Below are 27,382 nucleotides of genomic sequence, written 5' to 3' on the forward strand. Positions count from 1 at the left end.
AGGAGGAGGAAGTGTTTTGGCTGAAAGTAATTACTGCAGGTCTCAGGGCAGGGAAAAAAATACGTAAATATGTATGAAAAATAGCAATTCTTATGGAAGTTATGCAGACTCACGGAGATGGCTGGGCACCGGAATTATGGCTGTCGGTACAGATTTATCTTCGTAATTCTTGGAGTGGAAAAAAAAGAGAATCCCGGGGCCTTGTGAACGACGGTATGGAGCACTGGTCGCAAACTGCGGAAGTCAAGCAGCATGGAAGGTACACAATTCATACATCCCTAGTTGCAGCTTCACTGATTTTTTTTTTGACTCAGTGATTAATATGCGCAAAAGTGATGAGCGCACACATTTTCCTCAAAATTGAGCACTTTTACATCTCTTAAATGCACACTTTCAGCAACATCTGTGCAACATTTGTATACAGGATTGCTCAATTATCCATTCGCCATTGCAGTGATTTTGGGGAGGAGGGGACATGGGGAGTGTTGAGTTGTTGCTGCAATGTGCTAATTTTTTTCCCCAATCGGACGGACGGACTGGCTAATTTTATTACTGGGGGTATTGATCCTGAAGTACATTATGCCTCCGTCTCCCAAGTCTGTTCCCTCTCTAGCCTCCTTGCCTTCCTTCCTGCCAGTGCCTGCCTGGAGTGCCTGCCCTGCTGCTGACACAGACACCCCATCCCCCGAGCAAAAAGAAGAAGCTGATGATGTGAGGCAGGTCCCCGTGTTTCCCAATTGAACAATGATCTTTCTGTGTAGTGAATGAATCCGACCATTTTTCATTCTGTAAGCCATTAGCATGGTGAGTCATCTCTATGACTCACTCATTGATTCTGCTTGCTGCACCTCTCCTATCCTTTGTTTTGCTAATGAATTGACATTTGACAAGGAGCCTTCAGGGCGCTGGGCACTGGAGTCTTTTGTTGTCTGAGAATATGCACAATTATATGCTGGGGGGGGGCAGGGGGCAGGTCAGTTCAGTGCTATCGCAGATTAGCAGACAGGGGAATTTTTTGAATAGCTTCTGTTGCTCTTGTGTGACACACCACAGCACACCTTGACTAAAAAAGACGAGTGTGTGGGCTTAATATGTGCAATTCTGCACCCTAACGTGTCTCCTCTGTGTTGTGCTCTCAAATTCAAGGGAAAGAAATAATGGAGCAAGTTGGAGCAGTAGAAAAAGAGAGTCACAGCAAGCGTTTTTTATTATTTCTTGAAAACCAACCACACATCATTTCCAAGTGGGAGTTATGCTGTTCCTTACCTTCTCTCTGGTTTTCTTATAATTCTATCCCATTTCATCCCAAAGCTGTGGTCTGCCTGTGCTTGCTACTTATTTTATCTAAAAAGTCTAGGACTGGCCAGTGGAGATGGGGAAGAATTTGGAAGACCCACTCACTCAGAAATCAGCAATTTTGTTCATCTGCTAACTGAGGGCAATAAGCAAAATCACCTCTCCCTTGTTTTAAGAATGCATTTCTATGATAAAGGTCAGGCCGGGGCAGGTGACTGAGTACCTCATTCATTCTCTTTAGCTGACTGCCTGGGGATATAGCTGAATGTCTATTGACTCCTGTCAGTCAGATATTCATTCACATGCATGGTTGTGGAAAGGGCGGCGGGGGGGACTAATTTAGATGCATGCTGCTGTGTCTGAATGGAAGAGGTGACTTTCCTTCTCTATACCTACCAAGCAATACCTCTGCTTGAGAATGTTAAACTGTACCCCTTCTGAAAATTTGACTCCCCCATTGTCTCCTGAACAATGTGACTTCAGACATCACTCTAGTAGTCAGTAATCAATCTGGGATTTCATTCTGTGCATAAATGCGCAATTCAGACTCTGAACACTGCTGGGTTTCCCCTTGAACTCTACTCTGTGTGTGTGTGTGTGTGTGTGTGTGCGCGTGTGCACACTGCCCTCCAATTTTAGGGAAACAAAGAGGCAGGAGAAGAGAGTGCAGCTGTGGCTTGCTACCCTTCTTAATGATTTCAGAGTGGTATGAAACCAAACCAAAACCATGGTCTCCGGGAGGAAGATGTGTAAAGATTGCAGGGATGTACGAAAATCACTTACCTGTACGCGGATTATGTTTATGGTGGGGGGAGGCACTCCATTCCTCCCCCCCGGAATCCTCCGTGGCCGGCTGTGCTCCGCGGCAGCTCCACGGAGCAGCTGGCCAGGCCCAGCCAGGCCAGAGCTGTCCGCAGCTGGATTTCCAGCCGTGGAGGGCTCTGGGGGGGAAAACAACAACAACAACCGCGTATGCAAATGGTGGCGGCTATGGCCGCCGCCATTTGCATTCCTTATTTTTGATGTCTTAATCTACGTAAATATTTACGTAGATTAAGACGGCGAAAATAAGGGGAACGCAAATAGCGTAGAGGATGCTATTTGCATTCCCCTTATTTTCGCCATCTTAGTCTACGTAATTCTTTACGTAGACTAAGACGGCCCAAAATAAGGAACACAAATGGCGGCAGCCATAGCCGCCGCCATTTGCGTACGCCTTTTTTTTTTTTTTACCCAGATGTTTTAGGCTACATAAAAACTTACATAGCCTATCATGTGTGTGTAAAAAAAAAAAAAACTGCAAATGGTGGCGGCGGCAGCTGGTCGGAAGACCTGCCGCCGCAGCTGCCGCCGCTGAAGCCACCACCTTAGCCACCACCGCCCGGAAGATCCGCCCTAGATAAGTCTCATCCCGGGGGGATCTGCGGGGGGGCGGGGGGGCAGGCCGTTCTGCCACAGATTTCGGGGGGCCAAATGCACTGGCATTTGGCCTCCCCGAGATCCATGGCTGAATTCTCTGCCATCCCTAAAAGATTGATCACCCTACCTTGCTCATTGATTTCTGTAATAATGGGTGGGAGTTGGGATCTGGTGATGAAGCAATGCTCAAGGTCAGCCAGTCTTCCATATGCAAAACCAAATCTTGCATGACAAAACCACCAGCTTAATTTGCATGGGCGCAATTTCAGCCTCACCTCTGCCTCTGGGCAATTTCTATTCAAGTTCTCCCTCTCCCAAGCACTGCACAACAGCCCATGCGTGAGGTCCATCTGTTACACAACTGAAGTCCCTTTTGTTTTCCCCATTCTGCAATTAGCATATGTGCAGGTTGCGTTATGGGTAGGGATGTCAGAGAATTCTGCCATGGATCTCGGGGAGGCCGAATGCCAGTGCATTCGGCCCCCCGAAATCTGTGGCAGAATGGCCTGCCACCCCCCCGCCAGCCCCGCAGATCCCTCCGGGACGAGATTTACTTGGGGCGGATCTTCCGGGTGGTGGCAGCTCCGGTGGCGGCTCCAGCGGCAGTTCGGGGGCAGCGGCTGCACCGGCCAGTCTTCCGACCGGCTGCCACCACCGCCAATTCCCATGTAAAAAAAAAAAAAAAAAGACGTCATAGGCTACATAAAGATTTACGTAGCCTATCATGGCTAGGTAAAAAAAAAAAAACATGATAGGCTACGTAAATCTTTATGTAGCCTATCACGTCTGACTTTAAAAAAAACACGCACGCGCGTACGCAGATGGCAGCGGCTACGGCCGCCACCATTTGCGTTCTTTATTGTGGCCCATCTTCGTCTATGTAAATATTTACGTAGACTCAGACAGCGAAAATAAGGGGAACGCAAACAGCATCCGCTATGACTCTGGCTCTGTGATGACATCCCAGGGACTGCGTTCCCCTTATTTTTGCCGTAGTCTACGTAAATGTTTACGTATACTAGACGTGCCAAAGTAAGGAATGCAAATGGCTGTGCCCATGGGCGCCGCCATTTGTGTACGCACAGTTGTTTTTTGTTTTTTTTACTCAGCCGTGATAGGCTACGTAAACATTTACGTAGCCTATCACGGTATTTTTTAAAAAGCTAGTCGTGATAAGCTACGTAAATCTTTACGTAGCCTATCATGCTTGTGTGTGTGTGTGTTTTTACTGGAAATGGTGGCGGTGGCAGCCGGTTGGAAGACCAGCTGCCACCGCACCGCCACCGCACCGCCGCCGCACCACCGCTGCACCGCCGCCGCACCGCTGCCGGAGCTGCCGCCGCCAGGAGGATTCGCCCAATGTAAGTCCTGTCCCGGGGGGGGGACGGAGGGGGCAGACCGTTTCGCCACCAATTTTGGGGGGCTGAATGCACTGGCATTCAGCCTCCCTGAGATTCGTGGCAAAATTCTCTGACATCCCTAGTGCCAACAGGATCTCCATAGCGCCCAAAATTTTGGGTGATTGCTCGACTGCAGCTGAGCAGGGTTAGGGATGGACGAAAGTCACTTTCCTGATCCCAAAGCTTGCTTCGTGGTGGGGGGGAGGCGCTCCGTCCCTCCCCGCCAAAATTCTGTCCGGGTGGAGTCGCCCTGTCCCTCCCCGCCGAAATTCTGGCCAGGGGGGAGGCGCCCCATCCCTCTGGCCTTGAAACCTCGTCTCCTGCCGGGACGCAAATGGCAGCGGCCATAGCCGCCGCTGTTTGCATCCCTTCAGTCAGCCATGATAGGCTACGTAAATGTTTACGTAGCCTATCACGGCTGACTTCGAAAAAAAAAAAAAAAGAAACGAACTGCCGCCGGAGCCGCCGCCACCAGGGACACTCGAGCAACGTAAGTCCCATCCCGGGGGGCGGCAGGGGGGCAGACCATTTCTCCACCAATTTTGGGGGGCCGAATGTGCTGGCATTTGGCCTCCCCGAGATTCGTGGAGAAATTCTCTGACATCCCTAAGCAGGGTCGGGCAAGAGGGAAGGTTCACGAACTCCAGTTTGGGAGGCCGAACTGCAAGACGATCGTTGAACATGAAGCTGGAAACGAACTTCTGTGACATGCATGATACCACAACTGATTCAACATTCAATATTCATTTCTGAGGTCCTCAGAAATGACTTTTGAGCATGGCATGAAGTCTTTTTCTGATCTTTTTATAGGGTTGGACCTCCCAAACTCACCCCTGAAGATCTACCTAATTGCTTAAACTCCTGATTCTAATTATCCCCTTTATTTGAGCTGATGCAACCAGAGGGTCACTTACTTTTCCATATACCCTGACTCTTAAGTACTCATCGTTTGCCTAATTTATACATCATTTTATTTCACAAGACACAGAATTGGTTAATATAAACCCTATTGCCTATGTAGAGAAGGATTGGTTTTGATTCATGAAGGCTATCATGGTACAACTATGGAATTTCTGTAATTATCATTAGGGTTCATAAACTTTGTCTCACCATTGTGTGCTTACTGATGTTTTCTTGGGTGTGCAAAGGGCTCCCAGGGAAAATGTGTCCCTCCTCTACTGACAGTGTTCCTCTCTGCTAGTGGAGGGGCTTATCCACCCCATCCTATCTCCCTCCAGCCACTGGATCTGTGGTTTACGATTACACTCTTATTTGTTCATTTAAAACGTATTTTTCTTGTTACTGTTTTGTGACATTTATGAGATGCTTTGGAGGACCCCGTATGGGGCTGAAAAGCATCAGGTAATATTTGTATAAATATACACATACATAAATAAATACATTGTGAAGGTCTGCCATAGAGTCACGGAGTCTACACAGTGACAAAACAGCCATTGCTTTCTCCAAGTTTTTGTTTGTTTCCAAATTTTTGCAGCCTCCTTAGGTCCACAGGTTTTTAAAAGATTGCATGGGAACTATGGTTGCCTAATCTACTGTGAATACATCAATAAACACATTGCTTCTTCATTCCCCATAAAAGCCAAACCACAGTGTTTATCTGGCCATAGATGTGGGTTTGAGAAGCAGATTTGCTGTTCTTCCCATCTTTTGTTCGGAGCCCTGCAGGGAATGAAGTACCATTCTTTCTTTGCATTTAATACTGACTAAAAAGGGAAACCTTCTGTTTGTAACTAAATAGCCATGTCATTTAAACCTATTACTGTTGCAATTTAAGGTGAGCAAAGAAAAGAGCTTTCATCTTGTGAAATATTAGCGGTGTTCTGCCAGATCTTATTTCAGATAAATCCCTGTGGCTTCCTTGCTCAGTGCTTCCAGTTGGGTATTATTTAAGATGCTTTCTGGAAACATTGCCTTTGTCCCACTGATAAACTAATCTGTCACAACCACTCCAGTGATGATAGGCTGAGGTGCCCTATGCACCTTTAAAGACTGATGGACAGGGGAGTCATTTGCAATGTGCTCGTCTTGAGCCCTGGTGTGTACATCCCCCTTTCATTTAGCCATTTTACTTTGCATTTCTCAGGGGAGAAAGGTGCAGTTCAGTATGATTAAGACAAGCCCTCCATAAGGAAAGCTGTGTTTCACAAGGCATTTTGCAGTTGCTGCTGAAAATGATCATGCATTGGCATTGGGAAATTGAGCGGCATGCAACAAAGCATGATTTAGGCCTGAGGCCACTGCTGAATAGTAGATACTGCCATGTGAGGGGAGGGGGGATAAGCAATCCAATGTAATTCAGCATAGACAGCAAAAAGACAACACTGGTGAGAATGTTTGTAGAATTGGTCATATTTCTATCACATTAGCAGACAACAGAGCTGTTGCCCATGAGCAATGACCTGAAAATGGTATACAAAACCAAGATAAGTGGGGGAGCATAAAATATTTATTGAGCTTATACTTTTTGTTTTTGTTTTGAGCTTTACAGTAGGACACTAACATAGGGACTGTCCATCATACACTTATAGTACATCATAAAGTTCACCATACATAGAATCATAGGACAATAGGGTTGGAAGGGGCTTATAAGACCATCGAGTCCACCCCCCTGCTCAATGCAGGAATCCAAGTCAGAGCATACCTGACAGATGGCTGTCCAGCCTCATCTTAAATTCCTCCAGCATGGGAGAGCCCACTACCTCCCTAGGTCATTGGTTCCATTGTCGTATTGCTCTAGCAGTCAGGAAGTTTGTCCTGACGTTCAGCCGGAATCTGGCTGCCTGTGTAACTTGAGCCCATTACTCCATGTCTTGCACTCTGGGATGATTGAGAAGAGATCCCGGCCCTCCTCTCAGTGACAACCTTTCAAGTACTTGAAGAGTGCTATCATATCTCCCCTCAGTCTTCTCTTCTCAAGGCTAAGCATGCCCAGTTCTTTCAGTCTCTCTTCATAGGGCTTTGTTTCCAGTTCCCTGATCATCCTCGTTGCCCTCCTCTGAACCCTCTCCAGTTTTTCTGTATCCTTCTTAAAGTGTGGCTCCAAGAACTGGACACAGTACTCCAGATGAGGCCTAACAAGTGCTGAGTAGAGGGGAACTAGTACTTCACGTGATTTGGAAGCTTGTTGTTGTTGTTCAGTCGTTCAGTCGTGTCCGACTCTTCGTGACCCCATGGACCATAGCACGCCAGGCCTTCCTGTCCTGCGCTCTCTCCCGGAGCGTGCTCAAGTTCATATTCATTGCATCCGTGATGCTATCTAGCCATCTCATCCTCTGCAGTCCCCTTCTCCTTTGGCCTTCAGTCTTTCCCAGCATCAGGGTCTTTTCCAGGGAGTTTTCTCTTCGCATTAGGTGGCTAAAATATTGGAGCTTCAGCTTCATTATCTGTCCTTCCAAGGAGCACTCAGGGTTGATTTCCTTTAGGATGGACTGATTTGACCTCCTTGCAGTCCAGGGGACTCGTAAGAGTCTTCTCCAGCACCACAGTTCGAAAGCATCAATTCTTCGGCGCTCAGCCTTCCTTATAGTCCAGCTCTCACAGCTATACATTACTACTGGGAAAACCATAGCTTTGATTAGACGGACCTTTGTCGGCAAGGTGATGTCTCTGCTTCTTACTATGCTGTCTAGGTTGGCCATAGCTTTCCTCCCAAGGAGCAAGCGTCTTTTAATTTCATGGCTACAGTCACCGTCTGTGGTGATCTTGGAGCCCAAGAAAGTAAAATCTGTCACTGCTTCCATTTCTTCCACTTCTATATGCCAGGAAGTGATGGGGCCAGATGCCATGATCTTTGTTTTTTTAATGTTGAGTTTCAAACCAGCTTTTGCACTCTCCTCTTTCACCCTCAACAAGAGGCTCTTGAGATCCTCTTCATTTTCTGCCATTAGGGTGGTATCGTCTGCATATCGGAGGTTGTTGATAATTCTCCCAGCAATCTTAATTCCGACCTCTGATTCATCCAACCCGGCATTTCTCATGATGTACTCTGCATATAAGTTAAATAAGCAGGGTGACAATATGCAGCCTTGTCATAATCCTTTCCCAATTTTGAACCAATCGGTTGTTCCATGTCTGGTTCTTACTGTTGCTTCTTGACCCTCGTACAGGTTTCTCAGGAGACAGGTGAGGTGGTCTGGTACTCCCATCTCTTTAAGAATTTGCCACAGTTTGTTGTGATCCACACAATCAAAGGCTTTAGCATAGTCAATGAAGCAGAAATAGACGTTTTTCTGGAATTCTCTTGCTTTCTCCATGATGCAGCAAATGTTGGCGATTTGATCTCTAGTTCCTCTGCCTCTTCGAAACCCAGCTTGTACTTCCGGTAGTTCTCGGTTCGCATACTGCTGAAGCCTAGCTTGTAGGATTTTGAGCATCACCTTGCTGGCATGTGAAATGAGCGCAATTGTGCGGTAGTTTGAACACTCTTTGGCGTTGCCCTTCTTTGGAATTGGAATGTAAACTGACCTTTTCCAGTCTTGTGGCCACTGTTGAGTATTCCAGATTTGTTGGCATATTGAATGCAGCACTTTAACAGCATCATCTTTTAGGATTTTAAATAGCTCGGCTGGAATACTGTCATCTCCGCTAGCTTTGTTGTTACTAATGCTTCCTAAGGCCCACTTGACTTCACTCTCTAGGATGTCCGGCTCAAGTTCAGTGACCGCACTATCATGGCTATCAGGGACATTCAGATCTTTCCTGTATAGTTCTTCTGTGTATTCTTGCCACCTCTTCTTAATCTCATCTGCTTCTGTTAAGTCCCTGCCTTCTTTGTCCTTTATCATGCCCGTCTTTGCACAAAACGTTCCCTTGAGAGCTCCAATTTTCTTGAAGAGATCTGTAGTCTTTCCCATTCTGTTGTTTTCCTCGATTTCTTTGCATTGTTCATTTAAGAAGGCCTTCTTGTCTCTCCTTGCTATTCTCTGGAACTCTGCATTCAGTTGGGTATATCTTCCCCTTTCTCCCTTGCTTTTCGCTTCCCTTCTTTCCTCAGCTACTTGTAAAGCCTCATCAGACAGCCACTTGGCTTTCTTGCATTTCTTTTTCTTTGGGATGGATTGAGTTGCTGCCTCCTGAACAATGTTACGGACCTCCGTCCATAGTTCCTCAGGCACTCTGTCTATCAGGTCTAATCCCTGAAATCTATTCCTCACCTCCACTGTATATTCATCAGGGATATGATTTAGGTCATACCTGAACGGTTTAGTGGTTTTCCCTATGTTCTTCAATTTAAGCCGAAATTTTGCAAGAAGCAGCTCATGATCTGAGCCACAGTCAGCTCCAGGTCTTGTTTTGACTGACTGTATGGAGCTTCTCCATCTTTGGCTGCAAAGGATATAATCAATTTGATTTCGGTATTGACCATCTGGTGACGTCCATGTGTAGAGTCGCCTCTTGTGCTGTTGGAAAAGAGTGTTTGCTATAGGGATGGCGGAGAATTTCTCCCCGAAACTTCGGGGGGCCGAGCGCCAACGTGTTCGGCCCCCCGAACAAGTTTCGGGGAGAAATCCTCTGCCCCCCCGCCCCCCCACCCGGGATGGGACTTACCTTCCCTGAATGTCCCTCCCGGCGGCAGGTCCGGCTGGCGGTTCGTCCGGTGTTCGAGCGGGGCGGGAGCGGCAGCCGGTCTTTCGACCGGCTGCCGCCCCCGCCATTGCAATGAAAGAAAAAAAAAAACACGTCCCCTGTAGGCTACGTGACGATTCACGTAGCCTATCACGGCAAGATTTGCAAAGTCAGCCGTGATAGGCTACGTGAATCGTCACGTAGCCTATCACGGGTGACTTTAAAAAAAAAAAAAAAAAGTGTGTACGGATAATGGCGGCCCCCATAGGGAGCCGCCATTCGCGTTCCTTATTTGGTCGCTGTAGTCTACGTCAATGTTTACGTAGACTACGGCGAAAATAAGGGCAACGCTATTTGCGTTGCCCTTATTTTCGCCGTAGTCTACGTAAACATTGACGTAGACTACAGCAACTAAATAAGGAACGCGAATGGCGGCTCCCTATGGGGGCCGCCATTCGCGTACGCGCTTTTTTTTTTTTTAAAGTCACCCGTGATAGGCTACGTGACGATTCACGTAGCCTATAACGGCTGACTTTGCAAATCTTGCCGTGATAGGCTACGTGAATCGTCACGTAACCTATCAGGGGACGTGTTTTTTTTTTTTTTTTTTACTTTCGTGTTCGCGGCCGGGCGAGGCGGGAAGCCTCCTCCCCGGCCTGAATTTCGGCCGGGCGAGGCGGGAAGCCTCCCCCCCCGGCCTGAATTTCGGCCGGGTGAGGCGGGAAGCCTCCCCCCCCCAGCCTGAACTTCGTGGGGGGAGCAGCGAAGCGCTCCCCCCCACCGCGAAAAAGCTGCGAGAAAAGGTAAGTGACTTTCGTTCACCCCTAGTTTGCTATGATCAGCATGTTATCTTGGCAAAACTCTATTAGCTTTTGTCCTGCTTCATTTTGTACATCAAGGCCATGCCTGCCTGTTATCCCGGTGATTTCTTGACTTCCTACTTTAGCATTCCAATCCCCTATGATGAAGAGGACATCTTTTTTGGGTGTTAGTTCTAGAAGGTGTTGTAGGTCTTCATAGAACCGATCAACCTCAGCTTCTTCGGCCTCAGTGGTTGGGGCATAGACTTGAATTACTGTGATGTTGAATGGTTTGCCTTGGATTCGTACTGAGATCATTCTGTCATTTTTAAGATTGTACCCCAGTACTGCTTTCCCCACCCTTTTGTTGACTATGAGTGCTACTCCATTTCTTCTAAGGGATTCTTGCCCACAATAGTAGATATGATGGTCACCTGAATTAAATTCGCCCATGCCTGTCCATTTTAGTTCGCTGATTCCCAAGATGTCGATGTTCAATCTTGCCATCTCATGTTTGACCACCTCCAGCTTACCTTGATTCATTGATCTGACATTCCAGGTTCCTAAACAATATTGTTCTTTACAGCATCGGATTTTCTTTTCACCACCAGACACGTCCACAGCTGAGTGTCCTTTCGGCTTTGGCCCAGCCGCTTCACTCTTTCTGGCGCTACTTGGAAATACCCTCTGCTCTTCCCCAGTAGCATACTGGACACCTTCCGACCTGAGGGGCTCATCTTCCGGCGTCATCTCTTTTAGCCTTGTGATACGTTCCATGGGGTTTTCTTGGCAAGAATACTGGAGTGGGTTGCCATTTCCTTCTCCAGTGGACCACATTTTGTCAGAACTCTCTGCCATGACCTGTCCATCTTGGGTGGCCCTGCACGGCATAGCTTATGGCTTCACTGAGTTACGCAAGCCCCTTCGCCACAACAAGGCAGTGATCCATGAAGGGGATTTGGAAGCTATACTTCTGTTAATGCAGCCCAAAATAGCATTTGCCTTTTTTGCAGCCACATCATATTGTGGGCTCATATTGAGCTTGTGATCGACAACAATTCCAAGATCCTTCCCACTTGTAAGTTATACAGTTATAACTCCCTCTTATCAAAGTTGGGGCTGACCCTTCCAGGAGCCTAGGGGGCTTGTCCTACAGAGGAGAGAATGTTTAGCCCTGATTTTATTCTAGGGATGGAGCTGGGTGGGGTTCCACTGTTAAAGTGGCTTTAACCCATGCCCTTCCTGGCAGAGTCAAGCATCTGCTTTAATGGTGATGTAACGGGATAACAAAAAGAAAACTGTTTTAACAAATAGTCCTGGCAACAGCATTCAGCTCACATGTTTCAGAAAAAAAAGAAGAAAGTGGTTGGGTTGCTGAAGTCCCTCCTTCAGGCGGTGAGGGCAGCTAATTAAATTGCAATGTTTTGGAGTAGGGAATCATGAGTAGGGATGTCAGAAAATTCTGCCACGGATCCCAGGGAGGCCAAATTCTTTGAATTCAACCTCCCGGAATCAGTGGTGGAACAGAGCAACCTGCCCCACCACCCCACGGAAGCCCCCCAGAATGGAGTCTACCTGGCTGCGGCTCTGGCAGCAGCTCTGGCAGCATCAGTGGCTCCAGCCGCTGCCGGGCTGTGGCCACAAGTGGTGGCTGCTACACTGGCCACCATTTGTGACCCTTCGCTGAGCCGTGATAGGCTACATAAATATTTACGTAGCCTATCACGGCAAAGAGTGGGGATGCAAATGGTGTCCACCCCCGGAATCCCTGGCAGAATGGCCTCCTGCCCCCCTGCCCCCCCCCCGCGGAATCCCCCCAGGACGGCAATTACCTGGGGTGGATTTGGCGGCAGATTCGGCAGCGGCGGTTCTGGTGGCGGCGGCGGCGGCTGGTCTCCTGGCTGGCCATGGCTGGGCTGTTGCCACCGCCATTGCCATCCTTGCAGCTGTGATAGGCTACGTAAGTCTTTACGTAGCCTATCACGGCTGGGCAAGACAAAAAAACCAAAAAAACCCAGCATACGCAAATGGCAGCGGCTACGGCGGCCGCCATTTGCATTCCCTATTTTTCGCCAATTTATCTTATGTAAATATTTACATAGGCTAGAACAGAGAAAAATAAAGGAACGCAAATAGCGTCCACTATGCTATTTGCGTTCCCCTTTTTTTGCTGTTTTATCTTACGTAAATAGTTACATAAGATAAATGGGCGAAAAATAGGGAATGCAAATGGCGGCCGCCGTAGCTGCCGCCATTTGTGTACGCTGGGTTTTTTGTTTTGCCCAGCCATGATAGGCTATGTAAAGACTTACATAGCCTATCATGGCTGCCTGGCTGGACGCAAATGGCAGCCACTACGGTGGCCGCCATTTGCATCGCACCAGTCAGTCCGTGGCTGGAAATCCAGCTGTGGACGGCCCTGGCCAGCTGCTCCGCAGAGCCACCGCGGAGCAGAACCGGCCATCAAGGATTCCAGGGGGGAGGAATGGATCACCTCCCCCCATCAAGGATTCTGGGGGGAGGGACGGACCGCCTCCCTCCCACGAACAGAATCCGCGAAAAGGTAAGTGACTTTCGTACATCCCTACTCTCTATCCACCCCCCAAACCATCACCAGGTGCAGCTGTGGCATATTTTCAATCTGCCCTGCTGCACAATGGCCTCTCAGGAGTCTGGCATCCCTTTGGGGTTGGGTGGCTTCCCTCAGTCTGCAAGCTTTCCAGACTATGAAGCAACCAGGAAGCAAAGCCCTAGGAGAGAGTTCCACTCAACCCTCCCTACTACACACCCTTTAAAACTCTTTCAGTCCTGCTTTGTTACAATTTGCCTTTGTAAAATTTGCCTTCCTTCCCCCATTTGAAAGAACAGGGATCACAACTAGGAGCAAGGCCTTTTCTGAGGTCGCTTCCACCTTCAGGAATCCTTTCCAGGAGAATTCCATCAGATCTACACACTCTGCTCTTCTAGACATGTGGTTAAAAATGAGAAGCCTTCTCCTGGTTTGTTATTTGGGTTATGTTTTATTGTTTTTAATTCAGTGATCTTTCTGATATTATGATGCTGCATTTTGTAAGGTCCTGGTGGTGAATTTTCCTGGTGAAAAAAGATGGGGTGTAAGTTTTACAAATAAATATCTAGCACATATTTTACCATATAGTATAACTCCATTTTGTACATATAGGAAACAGCACTCAGCTTCTTGAGAGTGCCCTCTCTGCACCAGTTGGGAATAGTGAAAAAATTAGGGATGTCAGAGAATTCCACCACGAATCTCGGTGAGGCCGAATGCCAGTGCATTCCGCCCCCCGAACTCCATGGCGGAACGGCCTGCCAACCCCCAGCCCCCCGCGGATCCCCCCTGAGATGAGACTTACCTGGGGCAGATGTTCCAGATGGTGGCGGCTCCAGCAGCGGCTTCGGCAGAGGCGGCGGCGGCGGCAGCGGCAGCGGCTGGTCTTCCGAATGGCTGCCGCCGCCACCGCCATTTGCAGTCTGTTTTTTTTTCCCCGTTCGTGATAGGCTACATAAAGACTTACATAGCCTATCACGTCTGGCTTTAAAAAAAAAAAACTCATATGCAAATGGCGGTGACTACGGCTACTGCCATTTGGGTTCCTTATTTTTGGCCGTCTTAGTCTATGTAAATATTTACGTAGACTAAGATGGCCAAAAATAAGGAACGCAAATGGCAGTGGCCGTAGCTGCTGCCATTTGCATATGCTTTTTTTTTTAAGCCAGATGTGATAGGCTACGTAAGTCTTTACGTAGCCTATCACGGTTGACTACAGGGACGCAAACGGCGGCGGCTATGGCCACCGCCATTTGCATCCCTGCTAGCCAGCGGCCGGATGTCCAGCTACTGGCAGAGCTGGCCAGCAGCTCCGCAGAATCCCCACAGAGCAAAGACAGCCGGCCAGGATTCCGGGGGGAGGGACAGAGCGCCACCCCCCCCCAGCAGAACCCGGCGGAGCCAGGTAAGGGGAGTTTCGTACATCCTTAGAAAAAATGCATTAAAAGTTATTCTTCAGTTTTAATCTAGGAATATGTTTAGCTTTCAGGGATAATAAAATATTATTATTATACTTTTATTTCAATACATGTTAAAAACCTTTACAGCAAATATTTATATTGTTTTAAGCTGTCATTTTTCAGCTCTTCCCATGAGAAATAAAAATGTCTAAGTAGCAAAGTAGCGGGAATAACTGTTCTTTAGTTTTTCTTTTATTCAATCAATACAAAGGTGACAGTAAAGAGATCTGAAATAAAGATCCATATACACTCTGTGCTGTGAAATAATTCAGATAATGTAGTAGAATCCTGTGGAATAGGAGGGTTCAGATTTCAGGGTCCCAGTTTATTTTCTGTTTCCCAAACCTGTATTCTGAAAGAAATACAAAACAATACAAAATGAGCCTTCGTAAAACTCTGTAGAATGTTTTGGGTTTGAGTTCATCCAACTTGAACTTAGTGATTGCATTTGATTTATCATTTTATATATACAGTAGCTTTCTCAAAAATGAGCAAAGCTTCTTTATTGTCTATGAAGTCTTATAGTCTATACAGTTTGATGTACAGCTGTGCACAAATGGCCTGTCTGAATTCCCCACTCTATTTGTGGGCAGAGAAGTTGGGAGAACAATTTCAGTGATTCCCCCCCACACAGGGGGAGGAGAAATTCTTCAACAGTTCCCCACAGGTAGGGCTCACCATTGGCAGGGGATGTAGCTAGGGATGTTAGAGAATTCCACTATGGATCCCAGGGGGGCCGAATTCCAGTGAATTTGGCCCCTCGGTATCCGTGGCAGAATGGAGCAACGCACCCCACCGCCCCACGAAAGCCCCGCGAAATGGAGCCTACCTGGCTGCGGCTTCAGCGGCAGCTTCGGCAGCAGCTCCGGCGGCAGCTCTGGCTGCTGCTGGGCTGCTGCCGATGCAAATGGCGTCCATTTGCGTCCCTATGGTAGCCCATGATAGGCTATGCAAATATTTACATAGCCTATCACAGCTAAAGCAGGGATGCAAATGGCGTCCCCTACACCATTTGCATTCCCGTTTTCTCCGTGATAGGCTATGTAAATATTTACGTAGCCTATGATGGCTAAAGTGGGAATGGAAATGGTGTAGGGGATGCCATTTGCGTTCCCACTTTAGCTGTGATAGGCTACGTAAATATTTACGTAGCCTATCACGGACTACCATAGGGATGTAAATGGCATCCCCTACTCAGGACTCCATTTGCATCCGCAGCAGCCCGGCAGCGGCTGGAGGCCCCGCTGCAGGTTGGCCCGGCCGGTGGCTCCGCGGCCTGGCCATGGAGTGGAGCCAGCTGGGCAGGATTCTGGGGGGAGGAATGGATCACCTCCCCCCCATCGAGGATTTCGGGGGGAGGGACAGAGCGCCTCCCCCCCACTGCAGATGTCCCTGGACGAAACCAGGTAAGTGTTTCGTATATCCCTAGATGTAGCACAGCTTCTTTCTTTTTTTATAAAGGTTTGGAATTTTTTGTGCTTTGGGGTTTTCGAATTTGACTTTTTTAGGGATGTATGAAATCCCTACCTGGCTCCGCTCCGCTCAATTTGCAGTGGGGGGGGGAGGCACTCTGTCCCTCCCCCCGGAAACCTCCCCAGCTGGCTCCGCTCCATGGCGGCTCCACAGAGCCCCCTGCTGGGGCCAGCTGCAGCTGGAGTTCCAGCTGCTGCCAGGCTGCTACGGCCGCGAATGGCGGCCATTGCAGCGGCTGCCATTTGCATCCTTGCAGTAAGCCGTGATAGGCTACGTAAGTATGTATGTAGCCTATCACGGCAAAAGGCAGCCATGCAAATGGCGGCCGCTATGCCATTTGCGTGGCTGCCTTTTCCATGATAGGCTATGTAAATACTTACGTAGCCTATCATGGCTTACTGCAAGGATGCAAATGGCATAGCGGCCACCATTTGCACCTCTGCTCTTTGCCGTAATAGGCTACGTAAGTATTTACGTAGCCTATCATGGCTTACTGCAAGGACACAAATGGCGGCTGCTATGACGGCTGCCATTTGCAGCTGCAGCAGCCCGGCAGCAGCCAGGAGACCAGCTGGAGCCGCCGCCTCCACCGCTTCCACTGCCGCTGCTGCTGCCGGAGCCGCCGGAGCTGCAGGATCCACCACCAGGTACGTTCTGTCCCGGGGGGATTCTGCAGGGTGGTGGGGTGGGGGAGGCCATTCTGCAAGGGATTCCGGGGGGCCTGATTCTAAAGAATCCAGCCTGACTGGAGTCCGTGGTGGAATTCTCCAACATCCCTAGATTTTTTGATGCGACAGCATCAACTGTGTTGGAAGGCCGGGTCCCATTTTGCATCCACCACAATGCAGGTATGAGAGGGCCAGTGTTGCATTCAGCTCCAGGGAAGAAGTGGAGATAGTGCTGTGCCTAAATCTGACCTCCAATTCCCTGAAAGTTTTTTGCCCATATAAAAAGAGGCTTCCATTGTACTGCCTCATTCTCAGGGTGTTTTATAATTTATTTTTGTGATGTTTTTGAACTTACCTAGTCACTGTTAGATAGCTGAGGGAGTTGTGTGTGTGTGTTTTCTTTCTCTTACACATCACTGCATTGCTCTGCACCCTTCCAGACTGCCTGTGCTTCCTGATCTGGAAAAACCCTAGGGGAGGAATTACCTCATGATGTCTTCCCTTTGATTTAACTGAAGTGCTGGAAGCTGAGGAGGCTACAAGCTGTCAAAGAGATAATTATACAATAAAAAACAGGATGCTCATGCACACTCCTCGACCACCTCGTAAGTAAGGTAAGCATAAGAACCCTGAACCCAACCCATGAGAATTTCTCTGAAATATTGTTCTCCTTAGAATTTCTTTTCAAAAGCAATTTATTTTCTATAAAAAAACGTGGAAGAAATTTTAAGCTCATCACTAGTTTGATGTGGGCAAAATTGTTTCAAAAGTATTTGGAGGTGTTTTCCACTCAGAAAAGATAGCTGATGAGTATATCCAGAAAAAACTGAAGCATGGCAACACCCTCAAATTTGAATTTCAAAATGGCATCCTTGTGCTTATTTGCAGTAATTTCTCATTAAACTTTTATTTTTTTTCAATTTTGTAATGTTCCAGTGACTACTAATTAATTGAAAAAAGTCTATGAAATAACCTCTGTAGACCCAGGAATTTATTTTGCATTTATTTTATATAATAAACATATTATCTATAATAATAAAAGAGGATGTGTGTCTGACTGTCAGCACCATAGCATCAAGACCATGAAACATAGACAGCTGAAACTTGGCATGCATACTAAGGGGACCCTAGGATTGTGTGCCTCAGGGTTATTTGCTTTTAACGTGTATTAATTTAAATTAATTTAAATGACTCTGTGTTTGAAGCCTGCAGTAATATCTGTCCCACTATACCAAGCTGTAGAAGAGCTATTATAGCTCATGGCCTCATAGCTTGCACGATGCTTTGTCCAACTGAGCCAAGATTTTGGGAAATGTACTTCCTTATAAGGATCTCACAGACTTCCAGTTGGGGCTTGAGGTGATTACTCACTGGATTGGCCCTCCAGACTCCAGTCCAGGGATCCCTGTGCTTGCCCAACTTGGCGTGCACCGAGTTGGGGAAGTGCAGGGATCCCCTTTCCCTTGCTGAGCTGAAAAATGGCAGCTTGGCCTTTTTCATAAAGGGCCATTTACACCTGTAATCTTGCATAAATGGGCTGCTTTATGGCCACCATTTGCATAAAATGGCCCTTTACCAAAAAAAGAGTCCAAGCCGCCATTTTGCGTAAAATGGCAGCTCAGTAAGGGACCAGGAGGCTGCACACTGCTCACTGGGCACCTGCGGACTGCCTAGCGGTTCACCACACATGGCAAGCAGGGTCAAGTGACCAGCAGGGGTCTGGCAAGTGGCACACAAGGAGAGCTGGCGGAGTCCATCCATCCCTACGAAAGACCTTCATACAGAAAGGCTTCAGACTGCTTGGGAGATACTTGAGTGTTTGTTCCACAGTTAGATAATTTAGACTAGGATACACATATTTAAAGCTTGATTATGTGCGACTTGATGTTGCTTCTAATGAGTTTTGCTGCAGTTTCAATGACATGTATCTTCTGTAGATTGATATCACATTATTTGGACTTTGCATAATACTCTAACACATGTGATCAGTTGCTACCACACCAGGCTTACCACATCCACCATATATGGCAATATTGTCCCCATGGTGTTCTATAAGCTTGCATGTGATATGTCCTCTACTGTGGATCATCAACTTCAAGAAATGAACCCATCCCTCATATGAGCCCTGCATAGGGATGTCAGAGAATTCCGCCATGGATCTCGGTGAGGCCGAATGCCAGTGCATTCAGCCCCCCAAAATCTGTGGCAGAATGGCCTGCCACCCCCCCCGCCACCCCGCGGATCCCCCCCGGGATGAGACTTACCTGGGGCGGAACTTCTGGGCGGTGGCGGCTCTGGTGGTGGCTTCGGCGGCGGCGGCTGCAGCGGCTGGTCTTCTGACCAGCTGCTGCTGCCGCCATTTGTCTTGTAAAAAACAAAAAACAACGTGATAGGCTACATAAAGATTTACGTAGCCTATCATGGCTGGGTTAAAACAAAAACAAAAAACCGCGTACGCAAATGGCGGCGGCTATGGCCGCCGCCATTTGCGTTCCTTATTTTTGGTCATCTTAGTCTATGTAAATATTTACGTAGACTATGACGGCGAAAATAAAGGGGAATGCAAATAGTGTAGTGGGCGCTATTTGCATCCCTTTTTCATTTGCCGTTTTAGCCTACGTAAAGATTTATGTAGGCTAAAATGGTGAATCAAAAAGGGACGTAAATAGCACCCGCTACGTTATTTGCATTCCCCTTTATTTTCGCTGTCATAGTCTATGTAAATATTTATGTAGCTTAAGACGGCCAAAATTAAGGAACGCAAATGGTTGCGGCTGTAGCCGCCGCCATTTGCGTACGCGGTTGGGTTTTTTTTCCCCCCAGAGCCCTCCGTGGCCGGAAATCCGGCTGCGGACGGGTCTGGGCTGGGCCTGGCCGGCTGCTCTGCGGAGCTGCCATGGAGCACAGCTGGCCATCGAGGATTCCGGGGGGGAGGAACGGATCACCTCCCCCCCCATGAAGGATTCTGGAGGGAGGGACGGAATGCCTCTCCCCCCACCATCAACATAATCCGCGGAAAGGTAAGTGACTTTCGTACCATTTGCTTCTAAGTAACTACATTTCCTCAGAAATGCTACATGCTGCTGTTCATTACTTGGGTGTCCTACAGTCAACTTTTTGGCCAAATGTTCTTAACTTCCATGCTGTTGTGGGATATCTATCCTGTTGTGAAGATTTGTGCTACCACTCTGATGAGAGAGTATACCTCTAATATTGTGCTTATTTAGCTTTCTCAGCTCCAAACTGCGCATCTTTGAATATGCACATTTTTTAACTTCCTGTTTTACACAGAAATCAAAGGCACAAAAATGGCGGTGCTCACCAAATGGGTTCGCAGTGAGTACTGGGGAGCGCAAGCGGGCATGAGCAGGGGGTGAAAAAGGACAGCGTCTCAGTGGGCTCAGTTCGGGGGTTGCGGGCGGCGGTTGCTCGACGAATTCCCGAACCGCTCTCACGACATCCCTACTTTTACATGTTCTGTTATCTGGCTTGCCTTTTGATGAGAATTCATGAGTACCCCAAAATAAACAGTTGGATTGACTATTAAATGACCCTTGACTTAAACAAATACTTATTTGAACGTACTGTTCACATTACAGCCTTTTTTCCCCCTTAGAAGTTAGTTCTTTTATGTTGGCAAACAACTTCCTGTGGGTAACATGCACTTCTGAGCTGGCAGCTGCAAATATGTCTCTGCAATGTTCTTTGCTTGCAGAACTGATCCTCTTTGTCCCCCCTTTCCTTGAATGTAGAGACCTCTTCTTCCAGTTTTAATATGTCTTTACTGATTATGCAGACTTCTGACAACCCAGCTATTTTTTTCAACTCAGGCTGACACCCTCAGACCTATCCTGGGTTGGAAGTAGATGAAAGGCCTTCAGTTAGTCACTCTCTGGCTCCTGGTGGAGTTCCTGCCTCAGGTACTGAGCTACATCAAGGAGCAACTGCTGTCTCCTTTGCTCTCCCTTCTCCTCCTCACGAGATCCCTTTTCTTCACTGGATCACCTCTCTTTCTCTCTCTCCCTAAGTCCCTTCAGACCCTTATAGCTCCTCCACTGGGATCTAACAGGGACCATCATCACAGCACATGAACACTGATATGAAAGATTCAACAATATTCAAATACAATGTCATAATTTAACCAACATTTATAGCATTCAAAAGCAACTCGGTGATGATATATGCAGCCATCTGCTTTTTCTGCGTGACTTTCCAGGTAAGCATCCAACACCATTTCCTTATTTCTGGAAGATCAAAAAATCTACAGCTTTCCATAATTTACTCAAAAGCTGTGAACTTCATGAAATATCTGCTGTGCTCTGTTCATGAACTTAACAAGAAATTCTGAAATGCAAATTTTAGGGTGTTCTCTTTCTTTGATTTTGTCAGATTTTTAGATAATCAGCTGTTATTTCTAATTGGAAAACACTTTGAAATACTTCTGTTACAATTTTCCCACATTCAGTGCTCCCCCCTCCCCATATCTTCCCTATACTATAATTAAATGCTCACAATAAGGACATACAAATATAAGGCAAAATGAATGCAGTACAGAAAATATTAATTATATCAACATTTCAGCTAAAAACACAATAAATAAGCCATAAGAAATGACAAAACACACTTTGACTCAGACGATCCTGCTCTGACAATCCTCTTCCACATTTTCACTTGAACAGGGCTGCTGGGGTTGTATCTGAGCTAGGGGTGGACGAAAGTCACTTACCTGTCCTCGAAGGACGTTCACGGTGGGGGGGAGGCGCTTCGCTGGTCCCCCCGCGAAGTTCAGGCCGGGGGGGGAGGCTTCCCACCTCAGCCCGGCCGAAATTCAGGCTGGGGGGGAGCGCCCCGTCTCCCCGGCTGCGAAATATAAAAGTAAATTGGGGGGAAAAAAACGTGATAGCCTACGTAACGATTTACGTAGCCTATCATGGCTAGATTTTCAAAGTCAGCCGTGATAGGCTACGTAAATCTTTACATAGCCTATCATGGCTGACTTTGAAAAAAAAAAACCCGTACGCAAATGGCGGCGCCCATGAGTGCCGCCATTTGCGTTCCTTATTTGGGCACAGGTAGTCTAAGTAAAGATTTACGTAGACTATGGCGAAAATAAGGGCAATGCAAATAGTGTTGCCCTTATTTTCGCTGTAGTCTATGTAAATCTTTATGTAGACTACCTGTGCCCAAATAAGGAACGCAAATGGCGGCGCCCATGGGGGCCGCCATTTGCATATGGGTTTTTTTTTTCAAAGTCAGCCGTGATAGGCTACGTAAAGATTTACGTAGCCTATCATGGCTGACTTTGAAAATCTAGCCATGATAGGCTACGTAAATTGTTACATAGCCTATCACGTTGTTTTTTTTCCCACTCCCACTTTACTTGGAAATGGCGGCGGTGGCGGCTGGTTGGAAGACCGGCCGCCGCCCCTGCCGCTGCTGAAATGCCGCCGAAATGCCGCTGGGACCCACCGCTGAGAGAGACATTCGACAGAGGTAAGTCCCATCTTGGGGGGGGCGGGGGGCGGAGAATTTCACCAACAATTTTGGGGGGCTGAATGCATTGGCATTCAGCCTCCTGGAGATTCGTGGAGAAATTCTCTGACATCCCTACTTCACAGGCACAGCTGGAGGGGGAGCCCCCCCCTGCTCACATTCCTGGGAGTGACAGTGACCCAGGCATGGAAAGGGAGGGACAACTTGAGCTTTTAGACATGAGGTGCAGGCACAAGTGAGAGATTGCAGGAACCGAGCTTAGGCACTCAGCCTGATTGGCTCGACATCAACAGCTGCACCCCAAGGCCCCATGGGAGAGGGGGAGATCTTCTCCTCCCTCCCCTTAAGTTCAGAGAATTGCCGTTAGGTGTGTATGAAACCCACTTACCTGGCTCTGCCAGGTTCTGCTGGAGTGTAAAGAAAACCAAAACAAAACCCGTGATAGGATACGTAACGATTAACGTAGCCTATCACGGCTAGATTTCCAAAGTCAGCCGTGATAGGCTACGGTAATCGTTACGTAACCTATCACGGGTGACTTTGAAAAAAAAAAGTGCATATGCAAATGGCGGCGCCCATGGGCACCGCCAATTGCATTCCTTATTTGGTCCCGGTAGTTTACGTAAAGATTTACATAGACTACGGCGAAAATAAGGGCAACGCTATTTGCGTTGCCCTTATTTTCACCGTAGCCTAGGTAAATCTTTATGTAGACTAGCCGGGCCCAAATAAGGAACGCAAATGGCGGTGCCCATGGGTGCCGCCATTTTCGTACACGCTTTTTTTTTTTCAAAGTCACCCGTGATAGGCTACGTAATGATTAACGTAGCCTATCATGGCTGACTTTGGAAATCTAGCCGTGATAGGCTACGTTAATTGTTACGTAGCCTATCACGGGTGGTTTTTTTTTTTAACACTTTACCTTGTAATGGCGGTGGCGGCAGCCGGTCTTCCGACCAGCTGCCACCCCCACCCCCGACAAAAGGCTGACCAACCGCCGCCGGGAGGGACATTCGCCAAAGGTAAGTCCCATCCCGGGGGGGGTGGGGGGTGGAGAATTTCACCGCCGATTTTGGGGGGCCGAATGCGTTGGTGCTCGGCCCCCCGAAGATTCAGGGAGAAATTCTCCGCCATCCCTAAGGGAAACGCAAATAGCGTAGCAGACGCTATTTGCGTTCCCCTTTATTTTCACCATCTTAGTCTACGTAAAAATTTACGTAGACTACGATGGCCAAAATAAGGGGGAACGCAAATAGCGTAGCAGACGCTATTTGCTTTCCCCCTTATTTTCACCGCCTTAGTCTACGTAAATATTTACGTAGACTAAGACGGCCAAAAATAAGGAACGCAAATGGTGGTGGCCGTAGCCGCCGCCATTTGCATATGCATTTTTTGTTTTTGTTTTAACCCAGACATGATAGGCTACATAAGTCTTTATGTAGCCTATCACGAATGGGGGGGGGGAGACTGCAAATGGCGTTGGTGGCGGCAGCTGGTCGGAAGACCAGCCGCCACCGCCAAAGCCACCGCTGAAGCCGTCACCATATGGAACATCCGCCCCAGGTAAGTCTCGTCCCAGGGAGGATCCGTGGGGGGGTAGGGGGGTGGCAGGCTGTTCTGCCATGGAGTTTGGGGGCTGAATGCACTGGCATTTGGCCTCACCGAGATCCGTGGCAGAATTCTCTCACATCCCTAGTTGCCGTATTTTTCCCAAACGGAGATCATCTGAGGTCCTAACCTTTAGAAACCCCTAGATGGCTGTTCCTTTGTAGTTCCTCTGAGTCTCAGGTAGGTGTGGACGAAAGTCCCTTACCTGTCGTCGAAGGACATTCGTGGTGGGGGGGAGGCGCTTCGCTGCTCCCCCCGCAAAGTTCAGGCCGGTGGGGGAGGCTTCCCGCCTCGCCCAGCCGAAATTCAGGCCGGGGAGGAGGCTTCCCGCCTCGCCTGGCCGCAAACACGAAAGATTTGTTTTTTAAAAAAAAACACGCCCCCTGATAGGCTACGTGACAATTAACGTAGCCTATCACGGCTAGATCTGCAAGGTCAGCCGTGATAGACTATGTCAATCGTCACATAGTAATGCTTCCTAAGGCCCACTTGACTTCACTCTCTAGGATGTCCGGCTCAAGTTCAGTGACCGCACTATCATGGCTATCAGGGACATTCAGATCTTTCCTGTATAGTTCTTCTGTGTATTCTTGCCACCTCTTCTTAATCTCATCTGCTTCTGTCAGGTCCCTGCCTTCTTTGTCCTTTATCATGCCCATCTTTGCACAAAACGTTCCCTTGAGATCTCCAATTTTCTTGAAGAGATCTCTAGTCTTTCCCATTCTGTTGTTTTCCTCGATTTCTTTGCATTGTTCACTTAAGAAGGCCTTCTTGTCTCTCCTTGCTATTCTCTGGAACTCTGCATTCAGTTGGGTATATCTTCCCCTTTCTCCCTTGCTTTTCGCTTCCCTTCTTTCGTGAGCTACTTGTAAAGCTTCATCAGACAGCCACTTAGCTTTCTTGCATTTCTTTTTCTTTGGGATGGATTTCGTTGCTGCCTCCTGAACAATGTTAAGGACCTCCGTCCATATTTCTTCAGGCACTCAGGTCTAATTCCTGAAATCTATTCCTCACCTCCACTGTATATTCATCAGGGATATGATTTAGGTCATACCTGAACGGTTTAGTGGTTCTCCCTGTTGTTGTTGTTCAGTCGTTCAGTCGTGTCCGACTCTTCGTGACCCCATGGACCATAGCACGCCAGGCCTTCCTGTCCTGCGCTCTCTCCTGGAGCGTGCTCAAGTTCATATTCATTGCATCCGTGATGCTATCTAGCCATCTCATCCTCTGCCGTCCCCTTCTCCTTTTGCCTTCAGTCTTTCCCAGCATCAGGGACTTTTCCAGGGAGTTTTCTCTTCGCATTAGGTGGCCAAAATATTGGAGCTTCAGCTTCATTATCTGTCCTTCCAAAGAGCAGTCAGGGTTGATTTCCTTTAGGATGGACTGATTTGACCTCCTTGCAGTCCAGGGGACTCGTAAGAGTCTTCTCCAGCACCACAGTTCGAAAGCATCAATTCTTCGGCGCTCAGCCTTCCTTATAGTCCAGCTCTCACAGCCATACATTACTACTGGGAAAACCATAGCTTTGATTAGACGGACCTTTGTCGGCAAGGTGATGTCTCTGCTTCTTACTATGCTGTCTAGGTTGGCCATAGCTTTCCTCCCAAGGAGCAAGCGTCTTTTAATTTCATGGCTACAGTCACCGTCTGCGGTGATCTTGGAGCCCAAGAAAGTAAAATCTGTCACTGCTTCCATTTCTTCCCCTTCTATATGCCAGGAAGTGATAGGGCTAGATGCCATGATCTTCGTTTTTTTAATGTTGAGTTTCAAACCAGCTTTTGCACTCTCCTCTTTCACCCTCAACAAGAGGCTCTTGAGATCCTCTTCGCTTTCTGCCATTAGGGTGGTATCGTCTGCATATCGGAGGTTGTTGATAATTCTCCCGGCAATCTTAATTCCGATCTCTGATTCATCCAACCCGGCATTTCTCATGATCTCATCATGACAGCCACTTGGCTTTCTTGCATTTCTTTTTCTTTGGGACGGATTTCGTTGCTGCCTCCTGAACAATGTTACGGACCTCCGTCCATAGTTCCTCAGGCACTCTGTCTATCAGGTCTAATCCCTGAAATCTATTCCTCACCTCCATTGTATATTCATCAGGGATATGATTTAGGTCATACCTGAAAGTTTTAGTGGCTTTCCCTACGTTCTTCAATTTAAGCCGAAATTTTGCAAGAAGCAGCTCATGATCTGAGCCACAGTCAGCTCCAGGTCTTGTTTTTACTGACTGTATGGAGCTTCTCCATCTTTGGCTGCAAAGGACATAATCAATCTGATTTCGATATTGACCATCTGGTGACGTCCATGTGTAGAGTCGCCTCTTGTGCTGTTGGAAAAGAGTGTTTGCTATGATCAGCATGTTCTCTTGGCAAAACTCTATTAGCTTTTGTCCTGCTTCATTTTGTACACCAAGGCCATGCCTGCCTGTTATCCCGGTGATTTCTTGACTTCCTACTTTAGCATTCCAATCCCCTATGATGAAGAGGACATCTTTTTTTGGTGTTAGTTCTAGAAGGTGTTGTAGGTCTTCATAGAACCGATCAACCTCAGCTTCTTCGGCCTCAGTGGTTGGGGCATAGACTTGAATTACTGTGATGTTGAATGGTTTGCCTTGGATTCGTACTGAGATCATTCTATCGTTTTTGAGATTGTACCCCAGTACTGCTTTTCCCACCCTTTTATTGACGATGAGTGCTACTCCATTTCTTCTAAGGGATTCTTGCCCACAATAGTAGATATGATGGTCACCTGAATTAAATTCGCCCATGCCTGTCCATTTGAGTTCGCTGACTCCCAAGATGTCGATGTTCAATCTTGCCATCTCATGTTTGACCACCTCCAGCTTACCTTGATTCATTGATCTGACATTCCAGGTTCCTAAACAATATTGTTCTTTACAGCATCGGATTTTCTTTTCACCACCAGACACATCCACAGCTGAGTGTCCTTTCAGGTTTGGCCCAGCCACTTCACTCTTTCTGGCGCTACTTGGAAATACGCTCTGCTCTTCCCCAGTAGCATATTACTTTAATCGTCACGTAGCCTATCAGGGGGCGTTTTTTTTTTCTTTTATTGCAATGGCGGCGGTAGCAGCCAGTCGAAAGACTGGCTGCCGCTCCCGCCCCGCTCGAACACCCGCCGAACCGCCGGCTGGACCCGCCGCCAGGAGGGACATTCGGCGAAGGTAAGTCCCGTCCCGGGGAGGGTGCGGGGGGCGGGGGGGTTCGGAGGATTTCTCCCCGAAATTTGTTCGGGGGGCCGAACACGTTGGCGCTCGGCCCCCCGAAGTTTCAGGGAGAAATTCTCCGCCACCCCTAGTCTCAGGCAATTAGCATCTGTATGCTTCATTAGGTTGAATGGAATTAAAGCCTTGGAAAGGAGCCCTTTTGTCTGAGTGTTGATTCTGGCTATTGGAGGATTCAGTAGGCAACAGGCACCCTGACAAGGGCTCTCTGTATGTATGTATATATGTATGTATGTATATATGTATTTGTAAAAATGTCTTGGCTGCCGTTCAGAGCAGAAGCCCTCCCAAGGTGACTCACAGCAATACAATACATAAAAACAGTGGAGGAAGCAATCCTAAGGGTATCGACCATCACCTCTG

General features: G+C 47.8%; 1 long non-coding RNA gene across 1 annotated transcript in view; it reads left to right on the plus strand.

Moving 5' to 3' along the window:
- The window catches only part of LOC146357568 (uncharacterized), a 43,896-nt gene continuing 16,514 nt past the window's right edge, over positions 1-27,382 (plus strand). Inside the window, exons 1-2 of the long non-coding RNA XR_014786744.1 lie at positions 1-259; positions 17,112-17,285. This is a non-coding gene — a long non-coding RNA (uncharacterized LOC146357568). The remainder of the gene's footprint in view (positions 260-17,111; positions 17,286-27,382) is intronic.

Source organism: Heloderma suspectum, chromosome 1 (assembly GCF_057233095.1).
Source record: "Heloderma suspectum isolate Gila_16-S chromosome 1, 16-S_ref, whole genome shotgun sequence".
Taxonomy (NCBI): domain Eukaryota; kingdom Metazoa; phylum Chordata; class Lepidosauria; order Squamata; family Helodermatidae; genus Heloderma; species Heloderma suspectum.